Source organism: Pinus tabuliformis, chromosome 1_2, assembly GCF_031772625.1.
Source record: "Pinus tabuliformis cultivar Carrire ecotype Pingquan chromosome 1_2, CPIR1, whole genome shotgun sequence".
NCBI classification, from domain to species: Eukaryota; Viridiplantae; Streptophyta; class Pinopsida; order Pinales; family Pinaceae; genus Pinus; species Pinus tabuliformis.
Window position 1 is genome coordinate 1,033,551,267 of NC_142298.1, and position 25,012 is coordinate 1,033,576,278.

The following is a 25,012-nucleotide window of genomic DNA, read 5'->3' on the forward strand; positions in this document are numbered from 1 at the left end:
TAAATTTTACAATTCAACACTATAAGCATGTTGTACTGATTTATTATTATGGTGTGGGACAGATTGAGCAGGAAATTGTATAGGGAATGGAGGATTTTGATGTAGTTGATTAAGTTGTAGGACTAACATTGATAGGTAAGAAAAATAATTATTTTGTGGTGCAAGATGAAAGAAATATCCACGTAATTAAGAAAATGAAAGGATGGAGTTTTGAACAATACATGTCGGTTATGGTTGCCATGGTTGTGAGCTTGTAGCAACTTCTCGGTTTCTTTGATATGCTTCTTTCATCCTCTTGCAAAATTATTTTTTTGAAACCAATGGAAAAATAATTCTTCAAATTCTTATTCGTTTTTTTATCTTGCAAAATTATCAATTATCAGTTTAGAGAGATAATGATATTAGTTTTACAAAATTACTAATTTAAGCTCCTATAACTCTTGTTCTTACAACAAATTTCAAGAATCAAGAGGAAAGTTCCTTAGAACTCTTACCAGCCTTGAAGATTCCTCCTACAAATGTTCCTGCCAATTAGTTAGTGGAATGGGTGGTGCTTACATCACCATTTAATTGAAATGCTAAGAATTATTCAAATTTCTACCTCTAAGATTTCTACTTTTATCCATGCATGTTATTTGACTTGAAACTACCTACAAAGGGAAGACCTCACCACAAGTTAGCTAGGGTGCGTGCATAGGTTCTTACCTTTCGTCTTTAATATCCAACCCTCTTAGAGTTAGGAATGCATCTACAACCAGATATTAGTGTGGTAGTGCTATTTGACTGCCTCCCCGACAACGACACCAAAATGTTGGGGAAATTAATTGTTTAATAAAAAACAACTAATCACCTGAACACTAATTATCAATCTAAGGAATGACTATTTATTTCAAGGCAGTCTGTAAAATATATGCAAGCAACTACCAACAACTAACACTGGTTCTACATGATTGGGTTCGACACTATCAAGCTCATTCGGCAAGAAATAAAATGTAAGACTTGAAAAACAATACTAAATTTAAAAAATAGAAAGTAAATGACAGAAAAAGAATTATGCTAATCACATAGTTTGAATCAATACTAAATTAAACCACACCTTTCTGAATTGGAAATTTAACCTATTGCACCCAACATAATTTAAATGTTAATCTAGACCAGTGAATTAATAGAAAACTAGAAATTGCAGGGAACAACAAATCTGGAAAATGCAACAACCAATCAATTACTTTAAAAAATGAAATTTACTCTAAGAAACAACAATTGAAATTCAAATAAATAAGTATACAACTAAACTACTTTAGATGTTCAAGGAAACACCCCATCCAAGGTAGTGGGCCCAACTGCCCAAGAGTCAATTTTGCCTTGACAAAAAATTCAAATCAGATTACAAGTAGACAATTATGAAATTCCATTGATAGCTCCTTTCATTAAAAATTATAAATAGATACAATACAACTCTGAGTTCTGCCTCTAATTCAATAATTGTTCATCCTCCTCTTTGATCTTTGTTTTCATTTAAATACACATAGATCAAGGGGAAATTAAAACTAAATTAGTTACAAAATGATTTCCCCTTGCAATTTTGGATTGATTACAGAATTTCAATAAACAAGATCAGATATGAAATTTCTCTCCATCATGATTCAACTGGAACAAGTCAAATATGGTATTTCAATTGGGAGAATTTGGAAAATGACCACAACAACAAATATGAGAAACTATCCTTCAAAAAACCTTGCATTTCTCTAAATCCAAACCAAATTTTGGAAAAATTCTCACTATAAAACTAATTTGGTTCCTTCTACACAAAACCCATTCTCAGATTTTCAAGATTTATCTTAATTTGCCTGAAAGTCCAGCGCAAAACTTTCACTTGTTATCCCAACAAATTTTTTAGTTGGAATATTTGATTATGAGATGGAGATGAAATTTGCAATCTGGAAGAGACCTTGGTGTCTAAAATCATGAGTGGTGTTATAAAAAAAAATCATTAATAAACCATCATTGGAAAAATCATACTTAATGATCTTCAATTTAAGTATGGGGGTTTACGCAGTGCATTATATTAGATATCATTTTGGGATTCAACTGCGTTAAGTAAGTCATTCATGTATGACCATTTCCATGAGAGGTAGTCGTAACTGACTAATTTCTCATGATTTTTGAATAGTTCACTTAGCACTCATTGCATCGGGTGATGCTCACAGGGGTGAAGAAGTGGGATTGAAACTAGTGAAATGAATCACATAGCATCAATCATCACTTTCGGGGCTTGCACCCGATAACCAGGACTTCCCAGGAGGTCACCCATCCCAGAACTCCTCTGGCTCAAGAATAAACATCACTAATCCATAAGAGCATGAATAATTATAAAATGGAATTAAATGATAAATTATGAAATATGGCATGATAAAGAATGGTAGAAATGAATGAAATATATGCCAATAAGTGATAATAATAATGAAAAATTAGTGGCCCAACAAGTGCATTTGTATATGATGTTGGGATTAATTTGCTACATAATCAGATTTCACATCTTTTCATTAAAATATGTAATCATCCATATATTTAATAAGTGGTGTAACATTCCACAGTGACATTGGATAACGCAATAGAATAAATTAAAATGTAGTTTATTATATATCAATACGAGGCTATTTTTCACACAAAATAAGATTGTTATTTGCAACCCCTTGTCTTTCAATTTGGACATTATGTCCATTACATTAAACAAAATGTATAATTTTCACAGACAATTATTTCAAAAAATACAATAGGTTGCATTGATATCCAAATAAATCATCATTCTTCATTGGAACTGTTGCTAGTGCTCAAGCTACTTCCATAACTTGGGTTATTTGGAGGAATGTTTTGTTGATTGCGTCGATTGTTTTCGTCTTCTTGATCTTGTTCCATCTGCAAACATTAAAATAAAGTGTAATGAGTGTATCTACATTGGTAAAATAATGAAAATTGAAATAAATATTATACATCAATGTAAATAGAATAGTAATGTACCATAATAGCAAGAAGTGACTCATAAACTATGCACATGGTTTCAAAACTAAGACTTGCAACAAGTCTTCTACTGGTGTAGTTCCACACTTCGTTTCTTGCATGTTTTAAACCTCATTATAAATCATAGATTTGATGTAAATGATTTTTTTGTTCTATTAATTATAAACTCAGAGAAGTAAAACAACATAGATACTTACAAATTCCACAATTAATTTTTGATATTCCAACATATACTCATAACCCATATTTAACTCAATGTCAATCAATTCTTCTAATAACTCTTCTTTGTATGTTAGCACCTATTTGAAGACATCCAAGTATGGTTGTTGTTAAACAACCTAAAATATACAAAAAATGAAACATTGACTTATTATAAGGAAATATTAACAATTACTCACAAACTTTGATATGAACCATTTTATTCCTTGTCGTCTTGTTTTATATGCTGAATGAGTTCCATTTTGTTTTATTTTCTACAAAAAAATACTTGAAAATTAATATTTAATGCTAAATCATTTTTTTATATGTACAAATTCAATCGTGATTACATATATTTGAAGCACGTTGTTGTTGAAATGGCTCCTCCTGTGATGCAATTATATCCTTTTATTTGACTATCTCCTTGTACATTTTTTTGGACATTCATGTTGGCTTGTTTTGCATATCAACGCATTAATCATTTAAGATTTTCATAATCTTCCTAAAAAAAATAATAAACTTTTTTTTATATTGAAATATGAAAACTAATATAAAAAAAATTGATATTAATAAATGAATTGTTTATAGTAATATATACATATAATTCTAGAAAAATCATTCTAATTAAGAATATTACCTTTTGAATGATTTTTGTTGTTGTTATTGTTGTATGTTTTTGCTATTGCAAACCTAACATATCTCACCATTGCTTTGGAAACTCTTCTTGCAGTTTATATATAATTTGGTTCTTCGAATAATTGGATTGATTTTTGTATTGTAAGTGGAAATACGTCACGGGAAAAACAATGGCGGATTCCGTTCAGTGCTTCGGTGGGAAGAAGACGGCCGTAGCCGCAACATACTGCAAGAAGGGCCGAGGTTTGATCAAGATCAATGGCTGCCCCATTGAGTCGATTGAACCTGAGATTCTCCGTTACAAGGCAGTCGAGCCCATTCTTCTATTGGGACGCCATCGTTTCGCTGGCGTGGATATGAGAATCAGAGTGAAAGGAGGAGGGCACACTTCGCAGATCTACGCGATTAGGCAAAGCATTGCGAAAGCACTGGTTGCCTTTTACCAGAAGTACGTGGACGAGCAGTCGAAGAAGGAGATAAAGGATATTCTCGTCAGGCATGACAGGACTCTGCTGGTGGCTGATCCAAGGCGCTGCGAGCCGAAGAAGTTCGGAGCTGTTCATCAGGCTTACGCTCACGCCAACATTGCCCCTCTACCCCCACCTCCTGCATTCAAAGATGGGGGACTGCATGTTGCAGATCTGCTCCATCACACAAGAGATTGGCCCAAACTCTGCAGATCCGGGCTGGATCTATCTGATCTGATCAAGATTCAAGAATACCCAACCTGGGATGCGGCAGGGTTGGGGATTGCAGTTTTTCATAATGATTCGGTTGTTGCATTCAAAGAAGGGGGACTGCATGTTGCAGATCTGCTCCCTCTCACAATGGATTGGCACAAATACTGCAGATCCGGGTTGGATCCTTCTGATCTGACCAATATCCGAGAACACCCAGAACCCAGGCAGCAGATCGGTGGCAATTTGCATCGATCGAGCAGAGGGGATGCAGATCTTGACATGCAAATGGAAGATCGACCCAATAAGAGGTTAGATCTGGAAGACTGCCTACAGCCAGAGCACATGGCAATCAGCAGCGACATCGGCTTAGGCAGATCAGGAACTCAGCCAAAACCCAGACTTCAGGTAACAACAACTCGTTTTTAGATTTTTATTAAAACCCCTGAGGGGAAATCCTGGATAGTATGGGTACATGCAGGAAGCACTATCATGCAGCTGAAACAACAAATTTGGGCATTGATCGGATATCCTGTTCAAATCCAACATTTGGTCAGTGGTAGGTGGTCTCTCCAGGACAGTAGAACTTTGGAAAGCTACGAGATTAGTCCAGAAAAAACCATTGTTTTAAACCTCAGGCTGAGAGGAGGGGCTCTGCCTCAGGGACAGCCAAGCTTCTCAGGAGGAGACAAGGGGAAAAAGACAGCATCTCGGCATCAACCCAAGGGAGGGTTCTCCTACACAAACATTCTACAAGGTAACAGAGATTCAGGGTCCTCTCCAGATCAAGGCGGATATATACCCAGGCCATACATAGTAGATCAACTAGGGCAAACTCCAGCCCTTAATTTTGATTCTACAGGGCTTGATGATTTCGTTAAATCTTATGAAGCAAAGGCCCTAATCTGTCGCTTCAACAATTTTTGGCCAAAACCTTCGGATCTATTTCACTGGATTTTCACCAGTTGGACCATGGAATGTGATATACATTTATGCTCCAAGGGGTTTTTCATAGTTAGATTTGCATCCAGGGAAGTCAGAGATACAATCATCAGTGCTGGACCTTGGTTCTGGGGAACGTCGGGGTTGTTCATGACCCCATGGTTTCTAGATTTCGATCCAAACAAAATGAATGTATCCAAAGTGCCAATCTGGGTCCGTCTATACAACCTTCCCCTTCACTTTTGGAGTGAACGTGTTTTGGAAGGAATTGGGAACAACATAGGGAAATACATCAAAACAGATCTGGGAAGGATTGATGAAAGGGTCTTCACTTTTGCACGCATATGTGTGGAAGTAGATCTAAGTAAAGGGCTGCCAGACAACATAAGGCTGATCTACAAACAACAAAATTGGCTGCAAGCACTAGACTATGAAAATACAGCTTTCAGATGCAGGCTATGCAGGCAAACAGGACACCTGCAAAGCACATGTCCAGAAGCCAAGAAAGCAAACAATAAAAGAAAGCAGAAAGGGAAGCAGAGGAAAGGATGGCAATTTTCTCCCCCTAACTCAGAAGACGAAGAATCAGAAGCAGAAGAGGAAGATACCCCCGCAGAGAAAGCTGAGGTATCCCAAGAAATGGAGACACAGAAGGAAACTACATCAGACAACAAGGCTTCACAGCTTCACCCAAATCAGGCAGAGAAGGCAAACGAGGATCAGAGCATGGGAGGGATCAAACGACATCACCACTCAGATACTTCGGATTCAGACAAGGAAGCAGGATCTCAGAAAGCAGAAACACAGTTGGTCATAGCTTCGATCGAGCCCACCCAAGGAGAGTGGCGCAAGGTCGAAAAGAAAAAGGGAAGAAAAACTTGAAGTGTGAGTTTTTACTCACTACCGAACTCAGTTTTTCTTGCCTCCTCCTTTTTTCTCTTTTTTCCCTTTCTTCTTCTTCATCTGCACGTTAGCTTTGTAACGTTGCGTGGGGTGCGAAAGCACTCGAGCCCAATGGGCGTCTTATGGAAATGCTTCAAGCATCTGCTAGTGTAACTTTTCATTTTTTAAATAAAAAGTTACCGATTTTTCCACTGGAAAAAAAAAAGTGGAAATACGTCTATATGTTCGTTCCACTAGATCCCTCATAGTTTTGTAAAAAAATCCCCCCTTTCATTAACCGCTAGCACCACTTTAGATGAGCTAAGGACCAACTCATCGTCATTTACATGTTCTATACTTTTTCTTTTCTTAGAACGACATTAATTTTTTCCTTAGTTGTTGATTCCTGTAGAATATTAAACATATATGAATTAATAGATTGTTTGAAACATGTTATTTGATATTCTTAAGTATATTATTAAAAAAAAAAAAATCATATTGAATAGTATTTTTTCATTCACCTTATCCTTCTGCAAATTTTGTATTAGGATTTTACACTCTTCTGCACTTAGATTAGAAATAATCTTATCGACCTTTTTCATTTCGTGGCTCTACATGACACACACTAACCAATACATATTAGTTAAACTTAGATATAGTTCAAATATATTAATTTTGTAAAGAATTTACAAAGAACTTGTCTTCTAAGCTTTTTTTGATGTGCTATCATTGTGTCTATTAACATTTTTGTTACTTGACACATTCTCAGACATTTTTTTAACCAATATACAACATGTACCATTCTATACATAAGCCATTAATGTATTTTATACATAAATCAAATAATTTTCAGCCAAAAAGAGCTCTCGTAATTCCATTAAATGCACAGTGTGTTTAATTGTTCGACACCATCAGCGAAAATTAACTTCTTAAAATAATTTCAAATTATGACGATGTGATTTGTAACAATAAACACATCGTAATGATTTAACGATGCTATTTGGTAGAGGCGCGCCATTGCATTATATTACACTAAGAGCAACGATGAATAGACTATACAGAACAGATAGTGTTATAATATACTAGTGCATTGTATTACACAAGGCGCACCGCATAACAAATATATGTTTTTATAAAAAACGAGCAGGCTAACAAGGTTTTGATCTAATTCAATAAGTGATTCGTCAACTTATGTCAAACACCCTATATATAGTAAGTACAAAAACTCATTAAATTTAAAATGCTTAAAATGAAAAACCTTAATTGTGAAGCGGTAGGAGTTAAATCCTAAGGTGAAATTTTGTAGTCACATAAGCAAGAAGAAGAAAGGGTTTAAGGTAAGTATTGAATTTTTTTGTTTTGTTTTGTTTTTTTTTTGTTTTTTTTTTTTTTTTTCTAAATTTTAATTAAATTTAAATAGGAATAGAGATCGTAAAAAAATTTACTAGTGAAATCAATAGCGAATATTTTATTTTACAGGGTTTTAATTTTTTTTTTTGAATTAGGAATAAATCTAACAAAAATTGTAAAAAAAATTAACAGTATAATTTAAAATTTTTGCTATCGAGGGTTTTGAGTGAATCACCATATCGTTCAAATTCTGATCTTTTTGCAGTTCCAAAATATTTTGTTGCTCCATAGTGCTCCCAGTATGTTTCTCTTGCAAATGATATCTCTTTTAATTAAACCCTAACAGAAATTGTAAAAATAATTATTAGTAAAATAAACAATAAAATTTAAATTTTTTACTATGCAAGGTTTTGAGTGAATCACCATACATTCCAGCTTCTGATCTTCTGAAAAGTTCTAAGTTCCAAATTATTTTGTTGTTGCACAATGCTCTTGGTATGTCTCTCTTGCAAATCACTCTAAAATTTTGGGAAAAATAATGAAATAGTGTATAATTTTTTACTATTTAAAAGACTTTATGAAATTAAATTTCGAAAATCGCACCTTTTTTTTCACTTTATCCGAACATCAGAGCGTTCGATAGTAAAGTGCACTGGTGCGTTTATAAGAAAGGCACATCGACATTGTTGGGGCACCAAAATATTTTCAACACACTGACTTGATACAATTTTTTTTTTTTTTAAATACCAAAATTATGCAATTAATTTTTTTAATGCAATGGTGTTGTTTGTATTTAAATGCATCGATATTGTAATTGCTATAAGAACACCAAGATGGTTGAATTTGTTTTTATTTTCTAAATTCCAGAAATATGTGCGTACCAGTGTTTTTTTTAGGTGTGTTTTTATACAAGAGCACCAATATGATAACATATTTTATATTTTTCGGAATGTCAGAAGTCGATGTAGGTATTATTTGAATTCCCTAGTGTTATTATGATTTAAACACATCGGTGCAATTTGTTCTAATAAGTGCACCGGTAGGGTTTAAAAGTTATCTGAAATTTTATTTTCACATAAAATGACATGTTAATCTCAAATTATCCTTTAGGACACATCCACATGAATTACAATAATTCATAGTATATATTTTCTGCTTAAAGTCGCCTCATTTTTTAAAAATGCTTAGAAAACTATATTGAAATTGAGATTATGGTTATATAGTTCTCAAGATTAATTTTAGCTATGCACAAAAAAATTATTTCTGATTTTTCTCAAATGCAGGGACAAAATCTCAATAATATCAAATGGTTAATTCTTCAAATTCCAACTCGTTCCATATTGCTGATCACATTCTTTCATAGAGTTCTCCCTTTCCATCTCCAGTAAGTTCAAATTTTATTTATATTTCGATTATCTAATTGATTTATTTTTTTATTTTTATTTTTATTTTAATTCATGTCAGTTTGAATAAAAATGTATTCAAATTTGCAGGAACCTGATTCAGAATCAAGTTCAAATGCATAAATTATTCCTCCATTTCAAAAACGCTGGAAGCTCTTATCAATAACAACATATCGCAAGCAGTTGTTAGATGAAAATGGACAGCCTCTTCACCCTACCAATTAGAACATGGCATCTTCCAGCAACAATCCTAGATCAACAATTGTAATAATTGTTTAGTATATTGTAATTAAAAAAAACCAATTTCATTGTCGTGATTACTAATATCATTGATATTGTACTAAGGACGTTTGATATTTTTTGAAATTAGGATTCTAGTGATGATGAGTGACCCCCCTACCATCTACTAGTGCAACCCACTACAACTCAAATCAAGAGAATGTTGCATTAAAATCAAGACTCGGAGAGGAAGCATACAAAGAATGGTTGAACCAACCACCTATCCAATTCCCACTACGTCCAGATTCGCCAATTAGGAATGACTACAACAATAGTAGTTCTTCATCGCAAGTTGGAAATGGAGGCAATCAAATAGAGGTTGGTATGGATGATTACTTACGAGATATGACTGCCATAGAGGCAATGTTGTTAGATGCATTCCAGAAAAATGAACTAGGGGATGATGCTCATATCATTGATACCTTATTCGAAAGCCTGAAATATGGTTCCACCACCCCTCTCTTTGGACTTGGCAGAAAGTTAAAATCTACTTAACTGGGGATAACGATGTTGTTGTACAACTTGAAAGCAAAGTTTGGCTTGTCGAATGCATGTTTCTCGGAAATATTGACGTAATTCACCTGCATGATCGATCAAGTCCCTTATATTTTGAGAAACCTTGTTACACAATCAACATTAAAAATGGTCAGTTTTACGAACGTTAAATATTGACATTGTATAATTATATTCCCCGCCCACTGCAAGTTATTGAAAGATAAGGTTCTTCTAAGTGATAATGTCTTTCCAGGTAGCTGCGAAGAGATAAAGCAATTGTTGAAAATGTTGGGTGTTGAGTACATATTATATTGTGCATGCCCGAATGATTGTATTTTATATAAAGGAGAATATGCATACAAAGATATATGTCTGAAATGTGAGCATGATAGGTACCGTAATTTTAAAAACGGGTACATCACATGGTCCTCCTCTTTAGATATTGAGGCACACACCTATAATCCCAAGGATTCAAAGACTCTTTTGTTGTAAGAATTAGCCATGTTTCAGGGATCGCATGCCTCACACAGAAGTGAGTGAGGAGTTATATGAATCCCAACATATTCAATAGCCATGACGAATATAAAGGATACATGGCTTAAAAAATTCAATGATGAAGTACAAAGTCTACGATTCAGCATAGCCATGGATGGTGTCAACCCATATTCCCTCCAAAACACCAACTATTATGTTTGGCCTATGGTAGTGATCAATAACAATACCTCCCCATGGTTGTTCGTGAAGAATGAACATCTTATGTTGGCTCTCATGGTCTCTGGTAGAAGACAAGTGAAGAATATGGATGTCTACTTACAACCATTGGTAGATGAATTGAAGGAATCATGGGAAGGGATACATGTGTACGATGTATCAAGACCCATTGCAACAGAGAGGTTTTTTACGTTGTATGACATATATGCTTACACCATACATGATTATCCAAACATAGGAATCTGCTATGGTAGATTACATTTTTATTAATTTTTTTATATACATAACAATATTGTTTAACATATTAATTTAATTCGATACAATTGTTATGATCTTCATGGTCTCTAATGTGTCAGCCTGTATATAATAATTTCGCAGGTCTTGTAACAAAAGGGTATCATGGATGAAAATGTTATAGACCTTCTCTGAAGGCTAGGTGGTCCAACCACCTATCAAAGCCAATGTATGACTTCTTCAGAGTATTCCTCCTAGAAGAATACCCTTTCAGAAGAGCAACATCTGCTTTCAAAGATAAAATAGAGAGAACCAAAAACCCTGCAATAATGACACCATCTGAATGGCTTAAATCATATGAGAGAGAGAAGGAGAAGGAGTTTGCATAAATGTTTGATTCAAATGGGGAGCTTATGTTCGATGATCCAAAATTCTTCGACACCTATGTTGAGAAATTTCTCATTGGGATGAAAATGAAATATGTCTTTTATGAGATCTCATATTGGGAGCATCTTAAGATTGCCCACTTATTGTATCCCATGCATATATTTAAAAACATTTCACCTTATTTATGGAGGCACATATCATCGAAAAAAAGTGACACATTGGTTGTTAGGAGAGATCTTATTTATTCAAAAACTAAAAAGAAATATTGGACAAGACAAGAAACTAGAGGAGAGGTTGGTCCCTCTTGATCTTTTAAAGAAGGTGATGTCCCATGGATTTTAAAGAAAGATGATCTTTCTTTGGAAAAGGAAGTTATAATGAGTGTGAGGGTTATTTATTTATATGTGTCTTCACTACGATGCTACTTCATTGTGCAATATCGTTTGTCGAGGTTGAAATCGCATGACCATTTGAACTTTCTAAGAGTACATATGTCTAAAACATGATTTTATTATTTATTATTTATTTTCATGTAATGGAATATTTTATAATTAATTTTTTTATACTGTATTATTTACTATGTAGTGTCATTATCCTATGATCATGCATGGGTATGTGAACCATGACTTCCCCCAAGACCTACGATGTGCCATATCTAAATGATTTGCATTTTTATGTTGGGTCACATCAAAGGAGATTCATATGGCTATAATTCTACGGTGGCATCAAGAGATAACTAAAATTGTTTGTATATTTTAGAAGGAACTACCGATGAGTTCAATGGACTTGCAGGTTCATCTTTTAATTCACCTATTAGATGAGGTTGAATTAGTTGGGGCGGTTTCTTGTCGTTGGATGTTCTCATTAGAGAGGTACATGAATAAATTGAAAGGTTTTTTTCAACAAAAGTCAAACCCCGAGGGGTCTATGGCAGAGGGGTATATATTGTATGAGTATTTCTATTATGCCATTGAGTACATCAATTAGATCGAAAACACACTAGGTGCGACAATTCTAGACGACGAAAGGGATGAAGAAAAAATAAAAGGGGAGATTCTCGAAACAAATGGAAAGAGGTGCATGATAAAGAGTAAGTGGCTTATCATTTGTCAAATTTCTACATAGTAACTATTCACACTGAACTTCATATTAATGCATATTTTGATCTCATATGTACTATATATATATATATATATATATATATATATATATATATATATATATATATATATATGCTGTTTTGATTTCATCAGTGAATTGAAAAATAGAATCCATCAACCAATTCATTATTTACAATATGGAAGCAACACAACCGTGGGTCGCATTGTACGAACAAAAGAGGAGGAAATGAGACAATGACAGAAAAGACTTCAAATGGTTTAATGGTAGAAGCATGCCTTATCTTGATCATTTAAAAGAAAATATGCCAATGACATGCCCTAACAATTGGGTTGTTGATAAAGTCAAAGAGAAATATGGTGCATTTGGTCATTACCCGCATGCTGAAGTGGATGTGCTAAACATAGGGATTGGGTTCAACAACTCGGTAATTACAATATCTTTCTACACATTTTTAACTTCATACTACACCTTTGAATTGTAACATCTATATATATTTATATTTTTTATTATGTTTTGGTTATTAGACACATGACACTATGATTTTTTCACTTTTTTATAGGTGCATTTGTTCCCATCTATGTGGGCATATGGAAATCATTTTCACATGGAGGATGTCGATGATGGATTCATGACACAAGATTGTGGAGTGGAAGTCGAGTTCAACCAATCTAGTCGTGCTAGCCACCGGGATCAAAACATAATGCAGGGGACGTTAGTTTTTTTTTTGAAATATACAAAAGATCATTCAAGTGGACTTCTCTTCGTTCCAATGTGTTATTTTTAGGTGCAATTGGTGTGACACCTTTGATTGGAATAATGTAAAGGAAAATCGCGATAGTTGGTTTAAATCTATCAACTCTAGAAATATGTGGCATGAAGCTTATGTTTTCCCAAAACAATGCAACCAAGTGTTTTTTTACCCATATGTGTTGGATAGAGATTGGTGGTTCGTATTAAGACACGACCCTAGATAAAAATATATTATTGAGAACAACAATGTTATCATGCCAAGTAAGGAAGATAATCAGGGTGATGACAACAGAGAGTGATATATACTTGTGTTATTGCATCATTTATACTATTGTTGTGTGTTTTTATTTTCTTTATTTCGCTAATTATATTGTTTTTTTATTCGTCTTGTTGGCATTTATAATATAGTTGGTAAGATCGAAAACATTTTTACACATTTTTTTACAGTAGAAACATTTTTACACTTAAAACTAAGTATTTCCAATTGTGTACAATATCTATGATAATAAGGATTCAAGGTCACAATCCTTCTCAAATAGGAAAATGAGAAGAAAATGGTGAATTCCGAAAAAAAAAATTAAAAAAATAAAAAATAAATAAATAATAATACATTGAAGATAGATATTTATTGGTTTATTAATCAGTTCAAGCGTTTTTTCTTCTTGTTTAGTTCAAAATCAATATAAATCATCATGTAGTGATAACTCTATGAGGACTTTAACAATGAAAAAATAGTGTATTAATATTAAGATTAAATTATTAGCATGAGAGGTAAAGTCGTGTTTACAATATTTAAATTATAGTTCTTGCAACATTATGTAAACTAAAAAGGAGGTCTTATGCACGTATAAAATGTTTATTACATCTTTTTATGGACCATAAGAGAAACAAATGGGCTCGCATGGATGCATGAGAGGTTTTAATTTTTTATTCATGGATAATGGAACAATTTTGACTTTTCTTTTCAATGGTAATTATAAATAAAAGTTGAGTTAATAAGCATTTTATGGCTAAAATTTTCTGGAGGACGATGGCGAGTGTTAGGGTTTGCAACCGCAGAGACCTGTTTGTGGCCGCAGCCGATCCAAAGTCTGCTGCAGGGGCCGAAGGCGATCCAGGGCTCGGAGTTACGGTGAGCGTCTCTCTCCGCGATGCTGAAAGGGCTTTCTACGTGAAATGGCGCAGACAAATGCCCGGAACCCTTCCAGATCAACACGGCAACGCTTTCGTGGGGTTTTCTGCCTCAAGGAATTATGCGTTTTCGGAATGGAAACATCAGGAAATCATGAGCGCTACCATCTTCAATGCCATGGTTTCCGAGCTCAGGATCTACGCAAATAGAGATCTGCTCACAAAATCCGGTCAGATCCACGATTGGGTTTCTTCTCCCTATATTCTGAACCAATTGCAAGCCGATGAGGCCGAGGGTATTGATATGGGTGAACGCCCTTTACGGCCTGGTTTCAAACGTGATCAAGCAGCGAGGTCCACAATGGTAGATCACCACCCTGCGTGGTTTTATGAGGAAGTTTTAGGGGTGCTGAGAAGCGTGGTGCTCAACTACGCTTTTGAACCAAGCTGCCATCATGACGTACTGCACTTAGAGGCCAGGATGAGCCATTCCCAGAACACACGGAGCAATGGCAGAGGGGGTCTGCATGCTGCAGATCTGATCCCTTTTTCAATTCATTGGTCAAAACTTTGCAGATCCAGCCTAGATCTACCCGATCCAGCCAATATCCGAGATCCCAGGCAGCAGATCGATGGCACCAAGCATAGATCGAGCAGAGGGTTTGCAGATCTAGACATGCACAAAGAAAGACGACTCAAATCGAGGCCAGATCTGGAAGATTGTTTACAACCAGAGCAGGTAAGAACAACTCGTTTCCAGATTTTTATTAAACCCCCTGAGGGGAAAACTAGACTAGTGTGGGTCCATGCAGGAGGCACCATCTTGCAGCTGAAACAACAGATATGGATAGAGATGGGATATCCAGTTCAGATCCAACATTTGGTCAGTGGTAGGTGGTCCCTCCAGGACTGTAGAACGCTGGAAAGCTATGAAATCATCCTAGGAACGATCATTGTTTTAAACCTGAGGTTGAGAGGAGGAGCTCTGCCTCAGGGACAGACAAGCTCCACAGGGGGAGACAAGGGGAAAAAGACAGCACCCCAGCACCAACCCAAGGGAGGTTTATCTTACAAAAAAAATTTACAAGGCAACAGAGCTTCAGGGCCCTCTCCAGACCACAGCGGATATAAACCCAGGCCATACATAGTAGATCAATCAGGGCAATCCCCAGCCCTGAATCTGGATTCTACAGGACTTGATGATTTCGTTAAGTCCTATGAAACGCAGGCCCTAATATGTCGTTTTAACAGTTTTTGGCCTAAACCATTAGATCTATTCCACTGGATCTTCACCAATTGGACCATGGAATGTGATATACATCTATGCTCCAAGGGGTTTTTTATAGTAAGATTTACATCCAAGGAAGCCAGAGATACAGTCATCAGCGCTGGGCCTTGGTTTTGGGGAACAACGGGGCTGTTTATGACCCCATGGTTTCCAGATTTCGATCCAAACAAAATGACTGTATCCATAGTGCCGGTTTGGGTACGCCTATACAACCTCCCCTTCACTTCTAGAGTGAACGAGTGCTGGAAGGTATTGGGAAAAGCATAGGGAAATATATCAAAACAGATCTGGAAAGGATAGATGAAAGGATCTACACTTTCGCACGCATTTGTGTGGAAGTAGATCTAAGCAAAGGGTTGCCGGACAACATAAGGCTGATCTACAAACAACAAAATTGGGTGCAAGCACTAGACTATGAAAACACCGCTTTCAGATGTAGGCTCTGTAGGCAGACAGGACACTTGCAAAGCACGTGTCCAGAAGCCAAGAAAGTAAACAGTAAAAAGCAGGGAAAATTTTAAGAACCCCCCCTAAATTTATAAATATAATAAATGGGCGAATCTCCATGGTATATAGGAAAAATGGAAGGCAATTTTATCAATAATATAATATGTAGATATAATTTTTTGGTGAATCTCTCACCAGGCAGGCGAATATTTTACTCAATTATAAAATCTTGTAAGATCTTGGGGAGTCTTTCACTAAATAATAAAACTTTGTAAAGTACTAGTGAATCTTAGCATAGGCTACATGCTGGTCTAATTCCCCCATTTAAATAGGCTACATTCCAGGTGAATACCATGCGTCAATACCATGTGCCATTTTGGTGAATACCATGGGTCAATACCATGTGCCATTTTGGTGAATACCATGGGTCAATACCATGTGCCATTGTTATTTTTATTAATTCTAATATTAGGGTTAATAATGGTTTTTTGCATGGTATTAATAACAATCTAGTCCATGGTATTTGTCCCATAGTATTTTGGCTATAGGTTTCACCTAAATATAACCCATTTTTTGAGTGTTCGTAAATATAAGGTGACTTATGGAGTAAATATAAAAAAATGTTTTATTTGTTTACCATACCTCTCGTTTATTTATATTTTTATTAATTTACCATACCTCTTTTAAAAATATGGTATTTGACCCATAGGATTCACTTAAATAAAACCTCTTTCTTGAGCCTTCATAAATAGAACGAAGGTTATGGACTAAATATAAAAAGAGGTTTTATTTATTTACGATACGTCTAGTTTATTTATATTTTTATTTATTTACCATACCTTTTGAGTAAGTATAAAAAGACGTTTTATTTATTTACCATACCTCCACTTTACTTATGTTTTTATTTGTTTACACCCTTACATGTATATAAGGTGACTTATGGAGTAAATATAAAAAATGTTTTATTTATTTACCATACCTCTCATTTATTTATATTTTTATTAATTTACCATACCTATTTTATAAATATGGTATTTGGCTCATAGCATTCACTTAAATAAAACCTATTCTTGAAAATGGGCGAATGGAAGGTTGTAAGTCCTAATTTCAAGGGCTAAATTTACCTTTTTTACCCTCTCCCTTAAAATAAGGTGGGCTATTTGAGGTGATTTGTAAAAATGTACTATGATACAAAATATTCGCCCACTAAAAATTTAAAACCCCTTAATTTCGCCAAAGGGCGAACATTCACCCCTTAAATTATCCTTGGTAAAAAGAAGCAGAAAGGGAAGCAGAGGAAAGGATGGCAATTCACCACCCTAGACTCAGAGGACGAAGAATCAGAAGCAGAGGAGGAAGAGCCTCCCGTAGAGAATGCCGAGGCTCCTCAAGAAGTAGAGACACAGAAGGGTACCACATCAGTCACAAAGGGCACACAGGTTTTCACAAATCAGGCAGAGAAGTATCAGGCAGAGATGTCAAGTGCGGACCAAAGCATGGGAGGCACCAAACGGCATCACCACTCAGATACTTCAGACTCAGATAAAGAAACAGGCCCACAGCATACAGAAACACAGTTGGTCATTGCTTCGATCGAGCCCACTCAAGGAGAGTGGCGCAAGGTCGAAAAGAAAAAGGGGAGAAAAACTTGAAGCGTGAGTTTTTACTCACTGCCCGATTTCAGTTCTTTTTGCCTTTTTCTTTCTCTCTCCTCTCTTCTCTTTTCTTATTCTTGTGCACGTTAGTCCTCTAACGATGCGTGGGGTGTGAAAGCACTCGAGCCCATGTGGCAGTTTACGGAATGCTTAAATGCATCTGCTAGTGTAACTTTTCATTAATTCTTTAATAAAAAGTTACCGTTTTTTTCCTTGGAAAAAAAAAAAAAAAAAACATTTTATGGCTAAGAATTAAATGATAAATAACGTGATGGTGATTAAATTTGACATTCAAATAGACTTGGTGATACATTTTTCTTTCCTATTTAGATTATGTAAAATAGATATATATTTTTATGTATTTACAAGTAAATTATTTAAAGTAGACATGTCTTTATCAATATGAACATGATGTAATATTAGCTAGGAAAAATGTGAAAACATGAATTTTAGTGACTTTCTCATGATAAGTATGTGAAAAATAATATTTTAGAGTTGTTCTTTAAGAAATAATCAAATATATTATTTGTCAAAAGATTAAATCTAATATAGTATCATTTTTGTATTATTTAACTCATATTTATTATTAAAAAGAGTTAAATTTAAACCAATACAATAGCAAATAAAGAACCAAAATAACACCAAAATGTTATATCTTTATTACTAGAAAAAAGTTCACTTGCCTCTTTAAGGGAGAACTTCCAATAGAGAAAATCCCCAACTACAAGTAACTTCACAAGCCTTATTTTACATTTCTTGATCCTCATCTTTAGAGAGAGAAATTTCTAATTTAAATTGGTAAGAGTTGCTATAAATATTAAATTTAAATTGCTTGAAAATATCAACTTTAGTAACAATTAGATTTTATAAAAATAGATTTTTTTAAGTTATATTAAATCTAAATTAATTATAAAAAATTATGACTTAAGTTTTTTAAATTTAACAATAGATTGAATTTTATAAACCAATATTGAATTGGTTAAATTGTATTTTTGAATAATTTATTATTAATAATATTTTATATTAAAAATTGAGTGAGTTACACATTTTCAACTTATTAAGAATTAACTAAAGTATCTTACCTTTAATTATTTTTTTCCTTGTGAGTATTAAAATATTTTACTAATTAAATTAGATTGAATATCAATGAACTATTTAAGCAATTGCAAATTTTTATCGTAATTTTACAATCGTAGTTTCCACCATACTAAACTTATAAAAATATCTTTGCACTTTTTTTTAAAGTAAGTTGTTTTGCATGTAGTTTCATATATAAAACTTTGATATACGTTCACCAATAAACAATCTAAAATAAATATTATTTCATAGAAATAAGCATCATGATGATAGCCATCTAACAAACATAAACATCATCTAAGATACATATTCAAATTCACTGCCACCATCTAATTATATACACCTCTAGAACATATAAATGTCATTAACAAGCACACAAATCTAATAATCTAATAGGGCATCATCATCATGATCACAACTAACAAAACACAAACATTGTAATCTAACATCATCACCACACACATCTTCAAATTAATATACATCTCATGTCAAATAACTATTATCACATACACATCTATCTGCAAGCACATTAAATGAGCATATCTAACATGATCTAATAATATACACATCAACACCAACATATAAATTAAGTACATAAAAATGAACAAGAAAAATGCAATATATATATATAGATACAAACAAGTCAGATAACTGCAATCAAATATCTAATACAACAGACGTATTAGTGTCAGTTAGGTCTGCAACAAAAGACGATGGATGATCAAATACTACCTCAATGTTTTTCGAACTCTGAGGTGGATCAGGAGGAGATGGTTGGTCTACAGCAGAAGACAGTCGATGGTCAACTACTGCCTCAACATCTATCGAACTTTGAGGTGGAAGGGGTGGCTGGTCTATTCTGTCAGGAGAAATATAAGGCACATGCTCTGGCATCTGAACATTAGGAGAATAAGTTGGAGGTGTACTACCAGAAGGCTCACAGAAACCTTGAACATAATCCGATGGGGTAGTACTACCAAAAGCATCATTATCACCACCCTCATCATCATCATGATCATATGTATTTGTCGTTGCATGCCCTGCATTCATCATCGATGTTAGTAGCCTACTAACTCTGACGATATGATGCATAAGATACACCATCTCACATGGATAGTCCCTGTAGAGATCCACAAACCTAGGATCTGCGTTGATGTCTCGAGCCCTCGCAGGGCAGACTCCCTCATCAACCAAAACTCTAGACAATTTGTTGCAATAGTCCATCCGAAATCTGAGACCAACCCTATAGTCATGGATGCCCACGACCCCCTGACAATGTACCTCACCCTATTGGGCCTCGCCCATAACCTCATGTCCTCCATCCGGTGGGGAAGGAGGCATTTCCCCATCGAATGTGTCGATGTCTACAAAATATATAGTACACAACAATAATTAGACAATTTTATTAAATAATTTAATAAAACAAGTTAAAGAATGTGCTAGAATGAATTTTATTCTAATTAATTAAAACAATAAAATTAAATTAAATTAAATTAATTTAAAGAAAACACTAATATTACCTCTATCATCTAGAGGCTTAACAGGTGTGAAGAAGATATTGGGACATTGTATCCAATCAATCCCTGTATACGGAAACATCAACAAAATAAACACATGGTCAAACTTACTGGCCAATAGCGCCAGTGCCTAGGCGGAAATCCTGGCTGGATACTCTAACAGGCCCCTCCTAGGCATCATTTGTCCCCACATGCTCATCTGGACCTCAGTGATCGACCTAGGAGGGCTACGGTCAGATGTAGGCCTTGTCTCTGGAAACCTCTCAAAAAATAAACAAAAAATATCTAAAGTGGAACGGAAGTTTGCCCTCCCATGTATCATCGAATGACATATATCTAAAGCCATACAAAACTGCCTCCAAAAATGGCAGACCATTTGATACAACGTGGCGCCTTAATAAAAGAATCTACATAATACAAAAGAGGGCAACTAATGTGTTTCCCATCAATACTAAAGTGTGCAATGGTGGTGACTAATAACGAGAGGCACCTAACCTCCTATGCAACAAAATAAGAAATTCGTAATTTTCCACCACACACCTGAAAATATGATGAATGGACTGCATGGGGCCCAACATATCTCTGTGAGTAGGCAAGATGACTCTCTGCTGCAACCACATGGGGGGCATTAGGGAACCAGAGAAAATCCTCCCCTCTCTTGGATAGGCCAGTGATAAAGTATATGTCCTCCTAAGAGGGCCTATACCACGCCTCAATATCGACATGGAAACCCTTCTCCTAGACACTCCATTGGCGGATCATATGATCCAACAAGACAGAGTGCGCCTTCAAGGATGTAGTCTCCTCATTGTACTTGAGGAGGCCTACATTCCTTAAGGGCACTTGGGTTGTTGCAGTAATAGAACAAGGGTATAAATCCCTCTCCCTCTCTAGCCTCCCATGGTTGGACCATATTGTATTGGCCCGCCATTTTCTCCTGCTACTATTGTTTCTCCCTCTACTAATGTCTCTGCTACATGATTGAAATATAAAATACATCAGCCTCATACATAAATACAATTTTTTTATTAAATGAAAAATCTATTTATAAATATGGAAACATAACTTTCAAGTAAAAAAAATCCCCAACGCGCCCAAAAAAAAGTAATGCATTGGCTCAGGTGCGTTATCAAACACAATCGCACTGGTGTCAATGCGTACATACGTATTACGCATCGTTGTTGGTTCACATATTTAAATTGTGATCATGGTGCGCCACACTTATGCACTGGTGCGCATGTATAACATTTCCACATTGGCGCAGAACGTTCAGGTTATCGAATGCACTGAGCTATATTTTTAAATATTATTTTTGCAGTGCATTTGGTAATATAAACGCATCCAGCATAACCTAAAAATGTACGCATCGACGTACAATTTATAGATTTCCTGGTACATTTTCATTTACAAAACACACTGAAACAATAACAGTGTGTTATGTTAACACATCGAATTGTGGTGCACCCTATAAAATTTTAGGGTGCACTACTATCGGTGTGAGCCGAACATATCGAGTGACCGCGCAGGAAAAAAATTCAAAAAATGGATTTTTTAAGCTAATTTGCAATTATATTCTACTAAAAAATTAAATTAGAGAGAACATAGACATTACCTGGAAATTTGCTTGTTAGGGAGGCATTGTTGACATGTAATTGAGAAAAACAAATTTCACCACCGTTTGAAAAAATTTGAAAGTCAGGCACTTAGCATAGTACGAAAGGATTAGCACAGTACGAAAGGATGGTGAGAAATAAAAGCACCGACGTTAGGGTGCTTGCATGAGGCAAGAGTGGCACTGATGCTTCATAGCTCTCCAACACTGTAGATGGTAAAAATGAAATTTATGGTTGGGTGGTTCTTTTATATCTAACCCTCCTCCAGCGTGTTATTATAACTACACCGGTGCGGAAGATATCCAAGAGCACCACTTTTTTTTTTTTAATTAAAAAATCTATAGCGGTGTTTTTTTTAAGATGCCCCGGGGCATTCTAATACATGCACCACACTGGTGCTTTGTTGGACTATAACAACACTCTTTAAAAAAAAAACAACCTAGCGATGCTCTTTAGAAGACACCCTGAGGCATTTTAGTGCATTTACATCACCGGTGCATTGTTGGAAAATAGCACTGCATTTTTTTGAAATTTAAAAACTACAATGGTGCTCATTCTTGGTATGCACTAGGATGTTTTACTACAGAAAAGACACCAACGTTGTGGGTGTATATAACACCAATTTTTTTAATAATTAAACACTTTTCCTATGTTATTGATTATTCAAACACCGGTGCATTATATTATTTAGCGCATCATGTTTTTTTATTTTATAAAAAAAAATTCCACGATGCACCATGTTCTATGCGGCACTGATGCTTGTATGGATAGTAAAGAACTAGTGTGTTTTTATATTGTAAACATGTCGTCAAAAAAACATCTGCTAAAACATCTGCCCACCCACCTCCACTAGTGACCTCTACTACAAATGGATTTTTTGGTTATTTTTATAGGGGCTTCCGCAAAACCTATGCTAGAATGCCTTTTCCTTGTAGCGATGGAAACCTATCTCATGTCCCTATGTGTAGATGTTTAGAGTTCTGCATTAGTTGACTATATTGTCCTAGATACCCCTCCTACAGATGATGATGGAAAAAAAGTTTATGGGAACAATGCAAAGGCCAATAATTCCATTCTCTTTGGTCTTAATCAATCTATACTAGTAAGCGTAATACTTTGTAATTCAGCCAAGGAAGTATGGGACAAGCTTAAGAATACTTATGAAGGAGATGAGATAGTTAAGAAAGCCAAGCTTCAAGAATTTAGTATGAGGCTCGAGAGATTAAGAATGAATGAAGAAGAAATATAGAAGAATATTTTCTTAAGGTTGATGAGGTAGCAAATATGATTAGAGGACTTGGAGAGGACCTCAAGAATTAAGTAGTTGTACATAAGGTATTGAGATCTCTGCCTATGATATTTAATGATAAAATTTCAATTATAGAATAGATGTCAGACTTGAAGTCTCTCCCAATGGAGCATCTACATGGAACCCTCACAACCTATAGATGAGAATATGAAAATAGAAGGTTGAGCCAAACGAGGCAATATTTAAAGTGCCAAAAAGACTAAGGAACATAAATATCACCAAGAGAGTTCCAATTGTGAATCTTATTAGGTGTTGGCTCAGTTTTCTAGAAAGTTATAATATGGTTCAGGAAAGTATAAGGGAAAGATACCCTTCAAATGCCTTGATTATGTAAGAGTTGGGAATTTTTCCTCTAAGTGTCCTTATAGCGAGAAGCTAGAAAAAGAGAAGGATCAAAAGATTAGAGATAAAGATCTGAAATCTTAAAAGAAGAAATCCATCAAGAAAAAGGGGCTTTACTTCAAAGAGTACAATTCTGCTTCAAAAGTAAATAGTGGAGAGTCTTCAAAAGATGAGCATGATGAATGTTTACTTATGGCATCCAAAAATGACTCAGATATCGATGAAGAAGAAGAAGGCTTAGTGTATATTGAAGGGGATCTCATCAACGCTCTTGATGAACTAAAGAAGGCCAAAAGGAAGAACAACCAACTAAAAGAATATTTGTTGTGATCTAAACAAGGCATGAACAACTCTCATAGTGAAGAGATTGTTTATCAAAGAGAAAAACTTGAAGAATCTATTAAGAGCAAGGACATTCAAGCAGTGTTGTCACAGAGTTTGAAGAACTTGTCGAATATGGTGGATGTGCTCTTCTCAACTCTGGTTGAATATCAAGATGTCATTTAAATACGCCACCAGAAATTCATTGTTGTCGGGTCAAAATATGTCATCCATCAATTTCATGAAGGTTGTGGGGGCATTCTTCAACCCGAAAGGCATGGCTAATCATTCAAAAATGCCCTCCTTGGATTTGAAGGAAATCTTCCACACATAAGAGCGTTCGATAGGCACCTAGTGATAACCAGACTTCAAGTCAATATTTCTGAAATAATCCCCCCCCCCCTGAGCTAGTCTAGAAGGTCATCAATCCATGGGATTGGGTACCTATTCCGAACAATGATCTTGTTTGGTGCCAAATAGTCAATACAGAGTCTCCAAGTCTCATCCTTCTTTTGTACCAATACAATTAGGCTCCCACAGGGTGATGAGCTTGGCTTGATGTGCCCTCTCTGCAACAACTCCTAAATCTGCCTCTTGATCTCATCATTCTCCATAACAGAGTGTCAATAGATCGGTCCATTGGGTAGTGATGCGCCCGAGGTCAGATCAATGGGGTGCTTGACCTGACAGTGCAGATGTACCCCTATAGGTGAGGGAAAAATGTTCTTGTACTCCTCCATGACCTTGTCCGTCTGTTGCTATTGTGCAGAGGAGCCTTGTCTAGAAGTCGTGGCCACAACCTTCTTCTTGCCCTGAGGGAGAATGATAAGGAAAAAAATTTCCTGGTCTGGGAAATAATCTTACTGCATTGCTTTGCAGTAATCAAAGAGATGACGGTAGGCAGGGCTACATCCAGTATCTTGTACAACTTATTTCCCAAAGTAATAATAACAGAGCGAGGTCTAGACTCATATACAACATGTTGGTTCCACAAGTATGGTTGTCCTAATAATACATCACAAAATTCAAGAGGAGAAATACCACAAAGTACCTCATTTGTGAACAACTTGATGTTGTAGGGAAGGAGACACTACTGGATGACGTGAAGATCTTGTCCTTGGTGAAGCCACCCGATGGTGTACAGTTGTGGATGTGTTGTAGTCGGTAGGGCCAACTGATTCACAACCTCTACTGAAATGAGGTTCTTTTAGCTCCCATTGTCAACAAT

At 35.4% G+C, this 25,012-nt stretch overlaps 1 pseudogene; it reads left to right on the forward strand.

Annotated features, from left to right (window-relative positions):
• Positions 1–21,406: 21,406 nt before the first annotated feature.
• LOC149209657 (uncharacterized) overlaps positions 21,407–25,012 on the forward strand; it is a 124,201-nt pseudogene continuing 120,595 nt past the window's right edge.